The sequence below is a fragment of the Ranitomeya variabilis genome, chromosome 8 (genome assembly GCF_051348905.1).
Source record: "Ranitomeya variabilis isolate aRanVar5 chromosome 8, aRanVar5.hap1, whole genome shotgun sequence".
Lineage (NCBI taxonomy): Eukaryota > Metazoa > Chordata > Amphibia > Anura > Dendrobatidae > Ranitomeya > Ranitomeya variabilis.
The window spans coordinates 42,912,014-42,927,232 of record NC_135239.1 but is presented as its reverse complement, the minus strand read 5'-3'; positions in this window follow the sequence as shown (position 1 = coordinate 42,927,232).

The following is a 15,219-nucleotide window of genomic DNA, read 5'->3' as shown; positions in this document are numbered from 1 at the left end:
GCTCAGGATTGTGTGTGGCCTCCATGTGCCTGTATGACCTCCCTACAATGCCTTGGCATGCTCCTGATGAGGTGACGAATGGTCTCCTCCCAGATCTGGACTAAAGCATCCGCCAACTTCTGGACAGTCTGTGGTGCAACATGACGTTGGTGGATGGAGCGAGACATGATATCCTAGATGTGCTCAATCGGATTCAGGTCTGGGGAACGTGCGGGCCAGTCCATAGCTTCAATGCCTTCACCTTGCAGGAACTGCTGACACACTCCAGCCACTTGAGGTCTGGCATTGTTCTGCATTACGAGGAACCCAGGGCCAACCACACTAGCATATGGTCTCACTAGGGGTCTGAGGATCTCATCTCGGTACCTAATGGCAGTCAGGCTACCTCTGGCGAGCACATGGAGGGCTGTGCAGCCCTCCAAAGAAATGCCACACCACACCATTACTGACCCACTGCCAAACCGGTCATGCTGAAGGATGTTGCAGGCAGCAGATCGCTCTCCACCGGGTCTCCAGACTCTGTCACGTCTGTCACATGTGTTCAGTATGAACCTGCTTTCATCCGTGAAGAGCACAGGGCGCCAGTGGCGAATTTGCCAATCCTAATGTTCTGAGGCAAATGCCAAGCGTTCTGCACGGTGTTGGGCTGTGAGCACAATCCCCATCTGTGGACGTCGGGCCCTCAAACCATCCTCATGGAGTCGGTTTCTAATCGTTTGTGCAGACACATGCATACTTGTAGCTTGCTGGAGGCCATTTTGCAGGGCTCTGAAGTGCTCCTCCTGTTCCTCCTTGCACAAAGGTGGAGGTAGCGGTCCTGCTGCTGGGTTGTTGCCCTCCTACGGCTACCCTCCACATTTCCTGGTGTACTGGCCTGTCTCCTGGTAGCACCTCCAGCCTCAGGACACTATGCTGACAGACACAAAAAAGCTTCCATCCTGGATGAGCTGCACTACCTGAGCCACTTGTGTGGGTTGTAGAGTCCATGTCATGCTACCACGAGTGTGAAAGCACAAACAACATTCAAAAGTGACCAAAACCTCAGCCAGAAAGCATTGATACTGAGAATTGGTCTGTGGTCCCCACCTGCAGAACCACTCCTTTATTGAGTGTGTCTTGATAATTGCCAATAATTTCCATCTGTTGTCTATTCCATTTGCACAACAGCATGTGAAATTGATTGTCAATCAGTGTTGCTTCCTAAGTGGACAGTTTGATTTCACAGAAGTTTGATTTACTTGTAGTTAGATTCTGTTGTTTAAGTGTCCCCTTTATTTTTTTTGAGCAGTGTATATACAGTATATATTGCATACGCATGTCATACGGATGTTCCATGGAAAAAACCTCATGGAAATCACATGACACTCGCATAGCACTCGTCCGTTTTTTCGGTCCAGAAATCAGAACTTTTTTTTCTCGCAGATGGGTATGAGCCCTAAGAGTAAGAAATCACTTGACTTCATGTATGTGACTGGCATTATTCTGGCCACATTCCGACTAGAGGTGATCACTCTTGCTCAATTCACTTGTATTGAGAGAGTTTCAGCATGTCTAGTCGGCATGTTGATTGCATGTATGCAAATTACAGTCATTTGACCACCTGATCTCACTGGCAACATTGGAGAATCCTGACATTGTGTGCTGTGTACGATGTAAGGAATCAAAAGTCTACAGTCACAAACAGACTTTCATCATAAGACCGGACAACCCCTTTAAGGTTGCTTTACTTATATCATCAAAAGATATATCAAGTGTACAGATAACATAGCAGCATGTATTCCGCTCCTTTACCACCTGGTACCAGGTCTCAGTAGATCAGTGCAGCGCCAGGTGTCTGGATCCTGTCCTTTGTTTGCCGTTGATGTTTATAGAAGCTGACAATCACATCTGCGACTGGAAGGTGGAGGGTGTGGAAGGTTAAAAGTGGAACGCAAACATAGTTGATGCCAGGACCAAGCAGCCCGGGGGCAGGAGACATTGAGTGAGGACAAGTTAAATATTACGTATTCACAATGATCTGAGCAATCATCAAATGTTTATAATAGAATTAAAGCAAAAGAAAATAAAAAATGCCCTAAAGCATTAGAGAAATTGCTTACAGACTGAGGCCACGTAATACAGTGACGTTATACTCCACCAAGCACCATCTCCAGTCTAGTCGTCTTCTTCAGGTCCTTTCTTCACTTAGAGATATGTAAATTTGTGGAAATGAACAATTGTAACAATCAACATGCTGTATCTTCAATTAGTGCTCAGTATGGGTAGCATTTAGGAAATCTTTCACCAGGTTTTTGCTACTCCGAGAGCAGCATTATGTAGGGCCAGAGATCCTGATTCCAGCGATGTATCACTTACTGGGCTTCTTGATATCTTTTTGTTAAAATCACAGTTTTATCTGCTGCAGATCTAGCAGTTCTCTGAATGCTAAGCTCTGTTTAACCCCGCCCACAGCACTGTGATTGGCTGCTTTCTGTGTACATATAGGCAGAAAGCTGCTAATCAGTGGCGAGGGCGGGGTTACACACAACTCATGAATATGGTGAGCTACATGGCAGCAGGTTTATTAGTCCTCAAGTGATAATCTCCTACTGATAAATCAATGATTTTATCAAAACTACTAGATTGTGGCCCGATTCTAACGCATCGGGTATTCTAGAATATGCATGTCCCCGTAGTACGTCGATACTGTGCCCGTCGCTGATTGGTCGAGGCCCAGGCGGCCTTGACCAATCAGAGACGCGGGATTTCCAGGACAGACAAAAAAAACCTTAGACAATTATATATATAGATGGCAAGCAGCCCAGTGAGTGACACATGAATGGAATCAGGGTCTCAGTCTCTACATTATTCGTTAATATCTCAGATTGGGTGACAGATTCTTTTTAACCATTAAATCAAACAAGACTTGGTGCAATCCATGATGTTTAGAGGGTCCCACGGACATTGTGCTTTCAAGGATACGGCTGTAAAGGTCTCTAGATTGAGCTAATGGAAATGTTGCTGGTCGGTAGAGGAAGTTGAGGGTAGAAAAGTCAGAAAATCAGGTCAGTTCCGGAGAGGAAGTTACAGTGACAGTATCATAGGTCAGAGACAAGGGTAATCGCCAGGGCCAAGTCCAGAGGGTCAGGCAGAGACATGAGACAGAAGAGGAGTCAAACAGTCCAGGCTCACATCCAAGAAGGCAACTAAGGGTCTAATCAGCAGAGTGGTGGGCTAAAGAGAGGGGTCAACCCAATACCTAAAGCCAAGATAAGAGTGCAATAATTGGCCAGTGATGGGCAGCCACAGGGATTCTAATAGGGCATTATGCACCGATGTTGGAGAGTTTTCTTTTGAGACTTTTTCCTATACGGCAAAAATACTTAAGCAGATTAAGAGTATTTCATTTGGAAAACAGCTGGAGAAAAAAAAACCGATGGCTTGCAACATTCTGTAAGCTGTTAAGAATAGTTATCCAATTATTCAGCCAGTGGAAATGTAAGCAAAATCAGCGCTATCTATCAGTAACATCTATTCTGCATCCTTGTTGGAGTTTTGCCCAGAATTATTAGAAAAATATAGTAATACATTCAAGATGTACCAACATAAAAGTTAATAGAGTTCTATCATGTAACCATGGAAACTAAACTATACAGCATATGTAACTGCATAAAATCAAGAACTGATTATTTTATTTATGGAAACTTAGAATGTGGTGTGACATGAGGAAAACACTGTCCCCTGCCTAAAGGGTATGAACACTTTTGCAGACATCCTTTTACTAAACTGTATTATTGGCTAAAATGATTTTTGAAAATTAAACATTTTGCACCATGTGGCTTTTATAGTCTGCTTGTTTCCATGGACACTAAGGGTATGTGCACACGTTCAGGATTTCTTGCAGAAATTTCCTGAAGAAAACCGGAAATTTTCTGCAAGAAATCCGCATTTTTTTTTGCGTTTTTTTTCCGTTTTTTTAGCATTCTGCAAGCGTAATTAGCTTGCAGAATGCTAAAGTTTTCCAAGCGATCTGTAGCATCGCTTGGAAAACTGACTGACAGGTTGGTCACACTTGTCAAACATAGTGTTTGACAAGTGTGACCAACTTTTTACTATAGATGCTGCTTTTGCAGCATCTATAGTAAAAGATAGAATGTTTAAAAATAATAAAAAAAATAAAAAAATGCTTATACTCACCCAGACATCTCCTCAGCGGCGTCCGTTCCTCTTCCTATAGCTGGTGTGTGCGCACAGGACCTTCCGTGACGTCACGGTCACGTGAGCGGTCACATGACCGCTCACGACCAATCACAGGACAGTGACGTCATCGGCAGGTCTTTCACCGCACACCAGCTACAGGAACCGAAGCGACAGCATGCAGTGGAGGCGGGAAGACATCGAGGGTGAGTATAGGACTATTTTTTATTTTAATTCTTATTTTTTGACCACTTATATGGTGCCCAGTGCGTGGAGGAGAGTCTCCTCTCCTCCACCCTGGGTACCAACCGCACATAATCTGCTTACTTCCCGCATCGTGGGCACAGCCCCGTGCGGGAAGTAAGCAGATCAATGGACCCCTAGGTGTGTGGAATCCCCTGCAATTCCGCATTTTAATGAACATGTTGCTTTTTTTTCCGCTATGCGATTTTTTCGCGGAAAAAAAGGCTACATTTGCACAAAAAATGCGGAATACACTTAAAATAATAGGAGGCATATGTAAGCGTTTTTTTCGCGTTTTTATCACGTTTTTATAGCGAAAAAACGCGAAAAAAACGCGAAAAATACTTAACGTGTGCACATGGCCTAATGGTGGCAGAATGAGATAACTGAAAATCCATCAGTGAACTGGTGATGAAAGAAACTTTGAAATTTGCATCTGTTTTTTTTAGGTCATCAGAAATGATTTATGACATCTTCAAAGTTCAGCTCAGCTTTGTTGTGGTCTTGGTCATAAATCAACAAAAAGGAGTTCAGAATAAAGAGAAATGAAAAGTTAGAGCTCCCAGTCAAAACAAAGTCACTGTGTACGGAAACAGCGTGTTAAAGAAGCCCTCCTCCTCCCATCAACATTATTAATCTCATAATATATTGCAATCATCATATTATAGATTATATAACACTGTGTACTTACAATTGCTCATTTTGTCTTTCAACCCAGTTAATTCTTCTCTCTTCCATTAGGTCTATGACATCACGTGATTAAAAACTGACCATCTGAATCCTTCTAAGCTCTATGTAGAAACAGGAGGTCAATTTTCCCTGTATGAGTCATAAGTCACTGCAAATGTTCCTGGCAGGGCAAGGAGGAGCAGCTGGGTCAGGAGGTGAAGAGCAGAATAATTTCTGCAGGCAAGATAATTCCTCTTTCTATACAGAGCAGAGAAAAGAGAAGAATTAGCTTGGGTAGAAGTGCAAAATGAGGAATTGTAAGTACAAAGTGCTATATAATATGATGATTGCAATATATTAAGAGGATAAAAACAAAAACTAGAATAAACAGTGATCAAAAAGTTCTATGTATCCCCAAAAATAGTACCAATAAAAGCTACAGTTTATTTTGCAAAAAAAAAATCAGGTTCTGACACAGCTCCGTCTGGGGAAAAATAAAAAGTTATGGGTTTGAGAAGACGGCGACCAAAATAATAATAATTAAAATATGTGATTTTTCTTGTTTCAAAAGTAGTAAAACTTAAAAAAAATATAAATGTGGTATAATCATGATCGTATTGTGTCACAGAATAAACACATTAATTATACATAGTGAACAGTATACAAAAATTATACAGCGTATAGATTCATTTATTTTTTGTTAATTTTGCTTCCAACACAGTGTAATAAAAAGTGATAAAAAAGAGTTGTATGTACCAGTGAAAACTACAGCATTCGATGCCCAAAAATCCTCATCTCTTTTCTTGTCTGAAATTTATAAAAAATGTACTGATTTCAGAATAAGGCAACACAAAAACAATTTTTTTTTTCAATGAGGGCTTTTATTGTACAGAAATAACAACACATACTAAAACTATATACAGTATATTTGGTAACACCATAATTGTTCTGACTCAGGCAGGGGTGCAACAATCGCAGTTCCAAAGAGTGTGACCTGGGCGGGAGAGTGGCCCGCTGACACCAGTAGATGATTTTTTTTTTTACATTTGTTGGAGCAGAGCGGCACATTATCACTGGAAAGGGCCCAGGATAGGGGACATTATACCAGGAAAAGGCCCAGGATGGAGGGCATTATACCTGGAGGGGGCCCAGGATTTGGGATGCTATTACAGGAAGGTGGACATTATTACAGGAAGGGGCACAGGATGGGGATATTTTTACAGGAAGGGACCAGAAAGGAAGGGGGACAGGATGGGGCACAGATGGGGGATATTATTACAGAAAGGGACCAGGAAGGAAGGGGATCAGGATGGGGGATATTATTACAGGAAGGGGCACAGGATGGGGATATTATTACAGGAAGGGACCAGGAAGGAAGGGGATCAGGATGGGGGATATTATTACAGGAAGGGGCACAGGATGGGGATATTATTACAGGAAGGGACCAGGAAGGAAGGGGCACAGGATGGGGATATTATTACAGGAAGGGACCAGGAAGGAAGGGGCACAGGATGGGGGATATTGTTACAGGAAGGGGCCAGGATCAGGTACATTATTACAGGATGTGGGATATTCTTACATGAGAGGGTGAATATGTATGTCTTCACAGGATCTGGAATCCAACAAGGGCCTATACATCTGACGAACATGCAGATTGAGCCCCGGGTCTAAATTTTGCCATCGGAATCTAGTTATGCCACTGCCCTTAGAATAAAGTTAACTTCTTTGTTGTGCAGCACAGTGAATTGCATTAAATTTAAAAAAGTTAAAAAAAAGTTGTTATTTTGTTCATATTGATCCCAGGGAAGAGTTAATAAAAGTAAGCTTATATGTTTTCTATACCCTAAATGGTGATCCTGGAAAATACAGGTCATACTGGAAAACAAGTCCTCATATGTCTACGTCAGAAAGGAGAAATCAACAACTCTGAAGCAACCTCTTTAAATCTTTAAAAAAACAAAAACAAAATATAACTATCTGGTAGATTGCAGATAAAGGACTGAGTTAATACATTTCATTTTACACAATTACTGTTGGATTAGAGAAACTTACTTTCAAGTAATAATTCAGAATATGTTGTCAAGTGTTTGGAAATGAAGAATAATGGTCATTCTAGCCATTACATGTATTATATACAGTACTGCTTTTTCAATAGCCTTTCCCTCTGCAGGCTCTCTCATTTGCAATCGACTCTGAGCTGGTGGGAGGAGATTCCTTGCTATGAAGTCTCCCATACACAGCATAACACATAGAGAAAGGGATTCCTGCTCTTCATTCTTTAGCACATAGAGAGATGCAGAAGCATTGAGGATATTAAACAGCAGTACTGTTCAGTATAGATGTGAATCCAGCTGTGAGATGAGATAAAAGACTTATTAGAAAGCTCAGCATGATCTTTCTGTGTCTCCCTCTGCTTATTTTCTCACTTTGCTCCTTCCTCTTCCTCCTCCAGCACAGAATATTTTAGTTTATTCAAAGCATATGCTTCAAATGTCTGATAGATGATGGCCCTAACTCTGTGAATGGAGAGGTGGCTGTTCACATATATCTTTCTCCAATCCATTCAATAAGCATGCTCAGGTATTTTCTGAACTCCTATAGAAAGTCATGCATAAAGATCGAGATGCACATGCATGGCCACGTTTCTATGCACAGAACTCGGCGCCCTGTTCTCGAGCTAGTCGGGGGTCCCAGAAGTGGGACCTGCATCTATGAGATGCTTATGGCATTAGACTTATCATTAATGCACCGTGTGCAGCCACACAAGGGCCCAAGAAGTCAGGGGGCCACTACCATCTCCAAAGCAGGTGGAATTGTGCATTATGAAGAGCTATTGGGCTGCAAAGGACCCATACAGTGTTCTTGTACAGGGGCCCTCTTCTTGCTTGTGTCCACCAGAGCAAATAAGAATACCCCTTTAATTAAAGTGATCAATGCTGACCAAGGAGCCAATATAATTTTTTTTGTTTTCGTGAGATCATGTACTTTTGGTGTCTGCTCTAGGCTGGAGAAAACATTCTTAGGAATATGTATTCAGCTCACTAAACAAAACTCTATGTGGTAGAGCTATTCTTGTTTTGCCTCTGTTTCAGCAGCGCTGTCAGTGACTGTCATGCATTGTCAAGCTTCATAACCCAATCTCTTGATGTAGAGGCCACAGGCAGCACATTGTCATTCCTCTGAAGAATCTCTGGATGTTCACTGCTGCCATGCATTACATTTAGGATCAGTTTGGGTCTTCATCTTCAATCACAGTGTTTTGTTTCCTATTATAAGATAATACTGTGTACATTTACCAAATAGATGAAATTCTGTCATGTCCGCTCCTAGCTTTATCTTCTATTGAACATCACAGTGTTCTATCTACAGACATTTACCCATCACTTTAATCTTTTCCTAAGTGCTTTTGAGGAGGGCTCGTTTAATGGAAAATGGGGTCATAAAAAGGCAGATAGCAAAAAATGAGCTGCTTTCTATTTTATGACATATAAAGAAAAAAACTGCTTATATAAAATAATAACAGCACTGCGGAGACATGGGAGGTCAGCAGGTGCCCTGGCCCTCTCGCCGTATCCGCATGGACCAGGAATCATCTCACCGAACGCCTGCTCTCCTGTCTCTGTGGGCGTAACTCTACTCAGACAACACAGGGTGAGGGTAAAACAGTGTGACAATGCTTTATTGAACCACAAAACAGGCAAATAACACGTAGGACAGTGCCAGCCCAATACCCAAGATGGTGCAAATTACAGAGTCTCACCCTTCTGTTGACTCGCCGGGATAAGAACAGCTGTTACTTCACAGCTTACAGAGCCGACAACCTAACCTGTGGTACGCACACAGAGAGGAGGTAATGACAAGCTTAGGAAGATGACAGTCCATTGAGGTACAAGGCCAGTTGACCGGAGGGTCACAACTTAGCTTCTCCAAACATCTGCATGGAGCCAGTCAACCGGCAGGTCCTATTTCTGGCCTCCACAAATCTATTCATGTGGCTCAGGCAACCAGTCCTATCATGACTACCCCAAACATATCAATTGATTTGCAATTGTCAATGGAGCAGAATTGTATTCTTACAGACAGGGCCATGGTCTCCTAAGCTGGCATCCTGTAGAATGACAAATCTGTGTCCCATGTGATGGAGGCATGATGTTTTGTTTGCTGTCCTGTAGAGAGTCTCTAGCTCCCGTGGTTCTTTGGATCTCTGGATCTCTTGGCTGTCTGAATGTCTGGAGCTATCTATCCTTTTTATAGTTAACAAATGGTCCTTCAAGTCAGCTTTCACAGGTAAAAGGGAAGAATGGTGATGAGACTAACTCGCATTGTTTGATTATGTAATCTATTTGCATAGTTTTTCCTCATCTGTTTTGCAAGTCAACAAACTAGCTGGCCTGGACAATATGTAATCAGTGTATCTGCAAACATCACTAGTCATCCAGGATAACAGCACAATATGTTACATCAAATGTGAAATTATTATCAATATTACACGCCTATATGAACAAAAGTCTGTGTTTTCTAGACCAACCAGAAAAACACATATACATTCCAAAGTCAACATATATATAAAACAGTCTATTCTTCCTTGCTTGTTGAAAATAGAAGTCTTGTTAATTAAGATAAAATGCTGTGTTGTCACAAGCACGCACAATCTAAATATTACTACTATATAGTGCTTACTTTATAGTGCCATACATTACCCACAAAAACTGCCATGTGATGCCTAAATAATGCTATCATACATTGCCCTCATGCAGCAATACTGTATACACAGCCTTCATTCTAAGAGTTAGAACATGAAATACCATTTTATCGATGGCTCATTTTTAGGATAGACCATCAATATCTGATTGGTAGGGGTGTGACACCCGACCAGATACTGCGGATCTACCCCCTATGCAAAAAAATTGAGGGAGGATCTGTCCTACCTGGCCATGGTGACTATAGAAATTACGGAGTTACTGTGTTCCCCCAACATCTGAGAACTTCTGACCGATGCCGGTAACGGTTGAACGGCGACGCAGTCTAGGGCGTTGCACCTTCACAGATCAGATATTGATGGCCTATCATGAGGATAGACCATCAATAAAAAGGTAATGGCAATCCCCTTTAAGCAATACTAGCAGATAGGCCCAGGAGCACCTCTAAAACACCCATGATTATGTGTGGATTTGCTGAACTGTTTTGCTGGCTTGTTGGCAGGTTTGATCCAGCAAAACTGTGACTGTTGGAAAGTATCTGCCTACTACATTGATCAGTTATCAGCTTCGGAAGCTGCCATACGTAATTAGTGAATGGAGCTGAACAACACACCTCTTTTCACTGTGTAGTGGCTGGTGAGAACTAGGTCAAATATCGTATTCCCTTCTTAAGAGCTGAGCTGCAGTTCTTGGAAGTGGTCACTACACAGCGGACAGGGCTTTGCTGTTCTGCTCCATTCAATGATTACATACTACTGGAGTAAGTAATAACTGATCTGTGGTGGCACTGGGTGTCGGATCTCCACTAATCTCACATCGGTTTCTAATATCTGTATTCCAGACATCCCCTTTAAAAAATAGGGCAGAGCTTGAGCAGAAAGCACATTTCCCTTTTTTGCAGAGCAGTGTAAATGAGACCTTTGCAAATTATCCCAGCTGATCATGTCACTGCAAGGTTTTGAGGTAGCTCCTGAAGGTTCTGACCTCAGGGCACCATATGAAGCAGGGTATTTGAGCAGTCATCCATTTGTCATCTCCTCAAACTGGCTGTAATTCCTCATGATGTCTGATATGTACTGAATTACATCATTCCATTTTTGCTAAGGCTTCTCCACGACTTCCATGAACCCATGGAAAAATGATAAGTGAATCATTGGTATGATCCTCAGAGCCAGAGGAGCAAAAACTAATCTCAGCCAAGGTGAGGAACATCATCGTGGACCACCAATGGCACATGAGAGATGTGTGTTTGGCAGCTCGCCACTAAATTGTGCTGATGATCGCGTATCATAGTATACTCTATATCCCATCTCCGCATATTGTATGCAGCTTATCATCCTTGCTTGACCCAGGCTTATCTTGATTTTGCTAGCGCTTCTGTCTGGACTGGTGGCTCCTGGAATATCCTCTCCAACAGGGCTCAGCCGTCACTAATGGGCAAATACTAAATTTGATCTCCCTCCAGTGCTTATGTTGTAATCATACTAAACCCCCTGTATATTTTCACTTGTCTCTGTCTCCACTTTGCTTCCCTTCTGGCTGGGTTCCCCAGAGTTCCTCTCTCCTTTCTCTCTTCTCATCTCCAGCCTCTAACATTCGCTTGCTGGTCCTGCGTCATTGAATAACAATAGGCAAACAGCAGCAGCTAAAGTAAAGCATTGCCAAATTAGACAGTCAGGTCGGCAATGCTGTGCTTCAACATAAACCTCAGTCTGGGAGCAAAGAAAGAAATGTCTGATGACTACAAATTGGCAAATCCTATTCTTCCTCATATTCAATTTACCTTGAACGCTGGGTATTATATCTAAAATATGACTTATGTGACGTCTATAAAGTAGATTGTAATGGAGGATAATGTGGTGTCACTGGGCAAAGTTACAGCAGGACGCTCATTAATATTAGCATTGGTGCATGTTGGAAATCAAAAGCTTTATATGATGTTTTATTTTTATAATAAAGCCTGATGCACATGGCAAAAACAAGTGCACAGAGGACGGAAAACAGCAGGTGGGGTAATGGAGGCCCTTTGGCTTTGTATTAAAGAGGCATAGGCACTTTCAGTTATTCTGTCCCTGAAGCAATACATCTAGGAGAAATAGCCCTATAGTACAACATCTATTGGAACATCTATTAGGAATATATGTATGTGTGTATATATATATATATATATATATATATATATATATATATATATATATATATATATATATATATATATATATATATATATATATACATACACTAGGTATTGAACCTGTACTACGCCTGGGTGACAAGCATCTTTCATTTTATACCATTTGTTGAAGACACTGGGTCAGTGAATTTGCATATACAGTGTCTTCAATAAAATGGCACCAGAGATCGTGGTATGAGAATGCACAGACTCCGGCGCCAATGAGCTAAAACAGTGATGGCGAACCTTTTAGATACCGAGTGCCCAAAGTGTAACCCAAAACCCACTTATTTTTCCCAAAGTGCCAACACGTCAATTTAACCTGAATACTGAGATTAGAAAAAATAACTCATACAGAGAGCAGGTGGGGGCAGCAGAGAGCAGATGGGGGCAACAGAGAGCAGGCGGGGGCAACATAATGCAGGCACAGACAGGAGCAGGGGTACCAGACTGCAGATATAAAGGAATATGCTCCCCCATCCTGGTATATGCTCCCCTCATCCTAATTTGTTTTGCCCACAACCTGGTATAATTCCCCCACCCTGATATATGTCCCTCCATCCAGGTATATGCTCCTCCATCACAGCATATGCTACCCCATCCTGGTATATGCTCCCCCCATCATGGTATATGTTCCCCCATCCTGGTATATGCTCCCCGCATCCTGGTATATGCTCCCCCATCCTGGTATATGCTCACGCATTCTAGCATTTGCCCCCCATCCTGTTATATTCTCCCCGCATCAGGGTATATGTTTCCTCATCCTGGAATATGCTGCCCCATCCTGGTACATGCTCCCAATCCCGGTATATGCTCCTCCCATCCCGGTATATGATCCCCCCAGATCATAACAACAGAGAGCAGGCGGGGGCAACAAAATGCAGGCACAGACAGGAGCAAGGGTACCAGACTGCAGATATAAAGGAATATGCTCCCCTAATCCCGGTATATGCTCCCCCATCCTGGTATACGCTCCCCCATCCCGGTATATGCTCCCCCATCCCAGTATATGCTCCCCTATCCCAGTATATGTTCCCCCATCCCGGAATATGCTGCCCCCATCCTGATATATGCTCCCCCCATCCTGGTATATGCTCCCCCATCCCGGTATATGCTCCCCCATCCCGGTATATGCTGCCCCCATCCTGGTGTATGTTCCTCCATCCCGGTATATGATCCCCCCATCCTGGTATATGCTTCCCCATTCTGGTATATGCTCCCCCATCCCGGTATATGCTCCCCCCATCCTGGGATATACTCCTCCCATCCCAGGATATGCTCCCCCATTCCTTTATATGCTCCCCCATTCTGGTTTATGCTCCCCTCATCCTAGTATGTTTCTCCCACAAACTGGTATTATTGCCCATCCTGGTATATGCTCCCCCCATCCTGGTTATGCTCCCCTAATCCCGGTATATGCTCCCCCATCCTGGTATATGCTCCCCCATCCTGGTATATGCTCCCCCATCCCAGTATATGCACCCCCATCCCAGTATATGCTCCCCCATCCCGGTATCTGCTCCCCCCATCCCGGTATATGCTCCCCCCATCCTAATGTATGCTCCACCCACCCTGGTATATGCTCCCCCATCCCAGTATTTGCTCCCCCATCCTGATGTATGCTCCCCCCACCCTGGTATATGCTCCCCCATCCCAGTATTTGCTCCCCCATCCCAGTATCTGCTCCCCCATCTCGGTATATGCTCCCCCATCTCAGTATATGCTGCCCCCATCCTGGTGTATGTTCCCCCATCCTTTATATGCTCTCCCCATCCTGATGTATGCTCCCCCCATCCTGGTATATGCTCCTCCATCCTGGTATATGCTCCCCCCATCCCGGTATATGCTCCCCCCATCCTGGTATCTGGTCCCCCCATCCCGGTATATGCTCCCCCATCCCGGTATATGCTCCCCCATCCCGGTATATGCTGCCCCATCCCGGTGTATGTTCACCCATCCCGGTATATGCTCTCCCCATCCTGGTATATGCTCCTCCCATCCTGGTATATGCTCCCCATCCCGGTATATGCTCCCCCATCCCGGTATATGCTGCCCCATCCCGGTGTATGTTCACCCATCCCGGTATATGCTCTCCCCATCCTGGTATATGCTCCCCCATCCTGGTATATGCTCCCTCATCCTGGTATATCCTCCCTAATCCTGGTATATGCTCCCCCCATCCCGGTATATGCTCCCCCATCCCGGTATATGCTCCTCCCATCCCGGTATATGCTCCTCCCATCCTGGTATATGCTCCACCCATCCTGGTATATGCTCCTCCCATCCTAGTATATGCTCCTCCCATCCTGGTATATGCTCCTCCCATCCTGGTATATGCTCCTCCATCCCGGTATATGCTCCCCTTATCCTGGTATATGCTCCCCCATCCTGGTATATGCTCCCCTTATCCTGGTATATGCTCCCCCACCCTGGTATATGCTCCTCCCATCCAGGTATATGCTCCCCCATCCTGGTATATGCTCCCCCATCCTGGTATATGCTCCCCCCATCCTGGTATATGTTCCCCCCACCCTGCCTGTACTGCTGTTGTTCAATACATAGAAAAGAAAAAAAACAACACTCCTATAACCTTTCCCCCACTCCCCTGCAGCACTTCCTCATTTTCTGAAGTCAGCGGCATCCAAGCGAAGGGGCGCACGACGTCACCAGTCAGACAATGCAGGGGTATAGGGTTAATCACCAGGTAAAAAGTGTTAGAAAGGTGCACGCTGTACTGGGAGAAAATTAGCTTTATTCCTCCCGTGAGCTGCCAGATTTCAGTCATACTGCATATACTCTATAGATAAATCAGGAGAACCAATGGAAGTTTATATAAAAATATAGAGTATATCAATACAAAAATTTCCAGATGCATTATAGTGACTACTGTCCGTCACCCAATCATCACATATACCTCCATAAATTAACTACATAAATCAGGAGAACCAATGGAAGTTTATATAAAAATATAACAAACTTTATTCAGAATAGTACATATATTAAAAACACAGGCACATGTCAAAAAATGACTGTGCAAAGAGCAATGAAGTGCAAAAGAAGACACCAGACAAATGAGGTCTGCCACATAGTAAATATTTAGTACACACAATTGCATTATAATATAGATGCAGACAGGGATATTCCAACTCTATGCCCAAAGACTATAAGTCCCATTGGGGATAAACCATAATTATTATTTGCATTATAAGCCCCAACTAATAATCATAAGGGAGATTCCCATCCTCCGGTACACTTTCT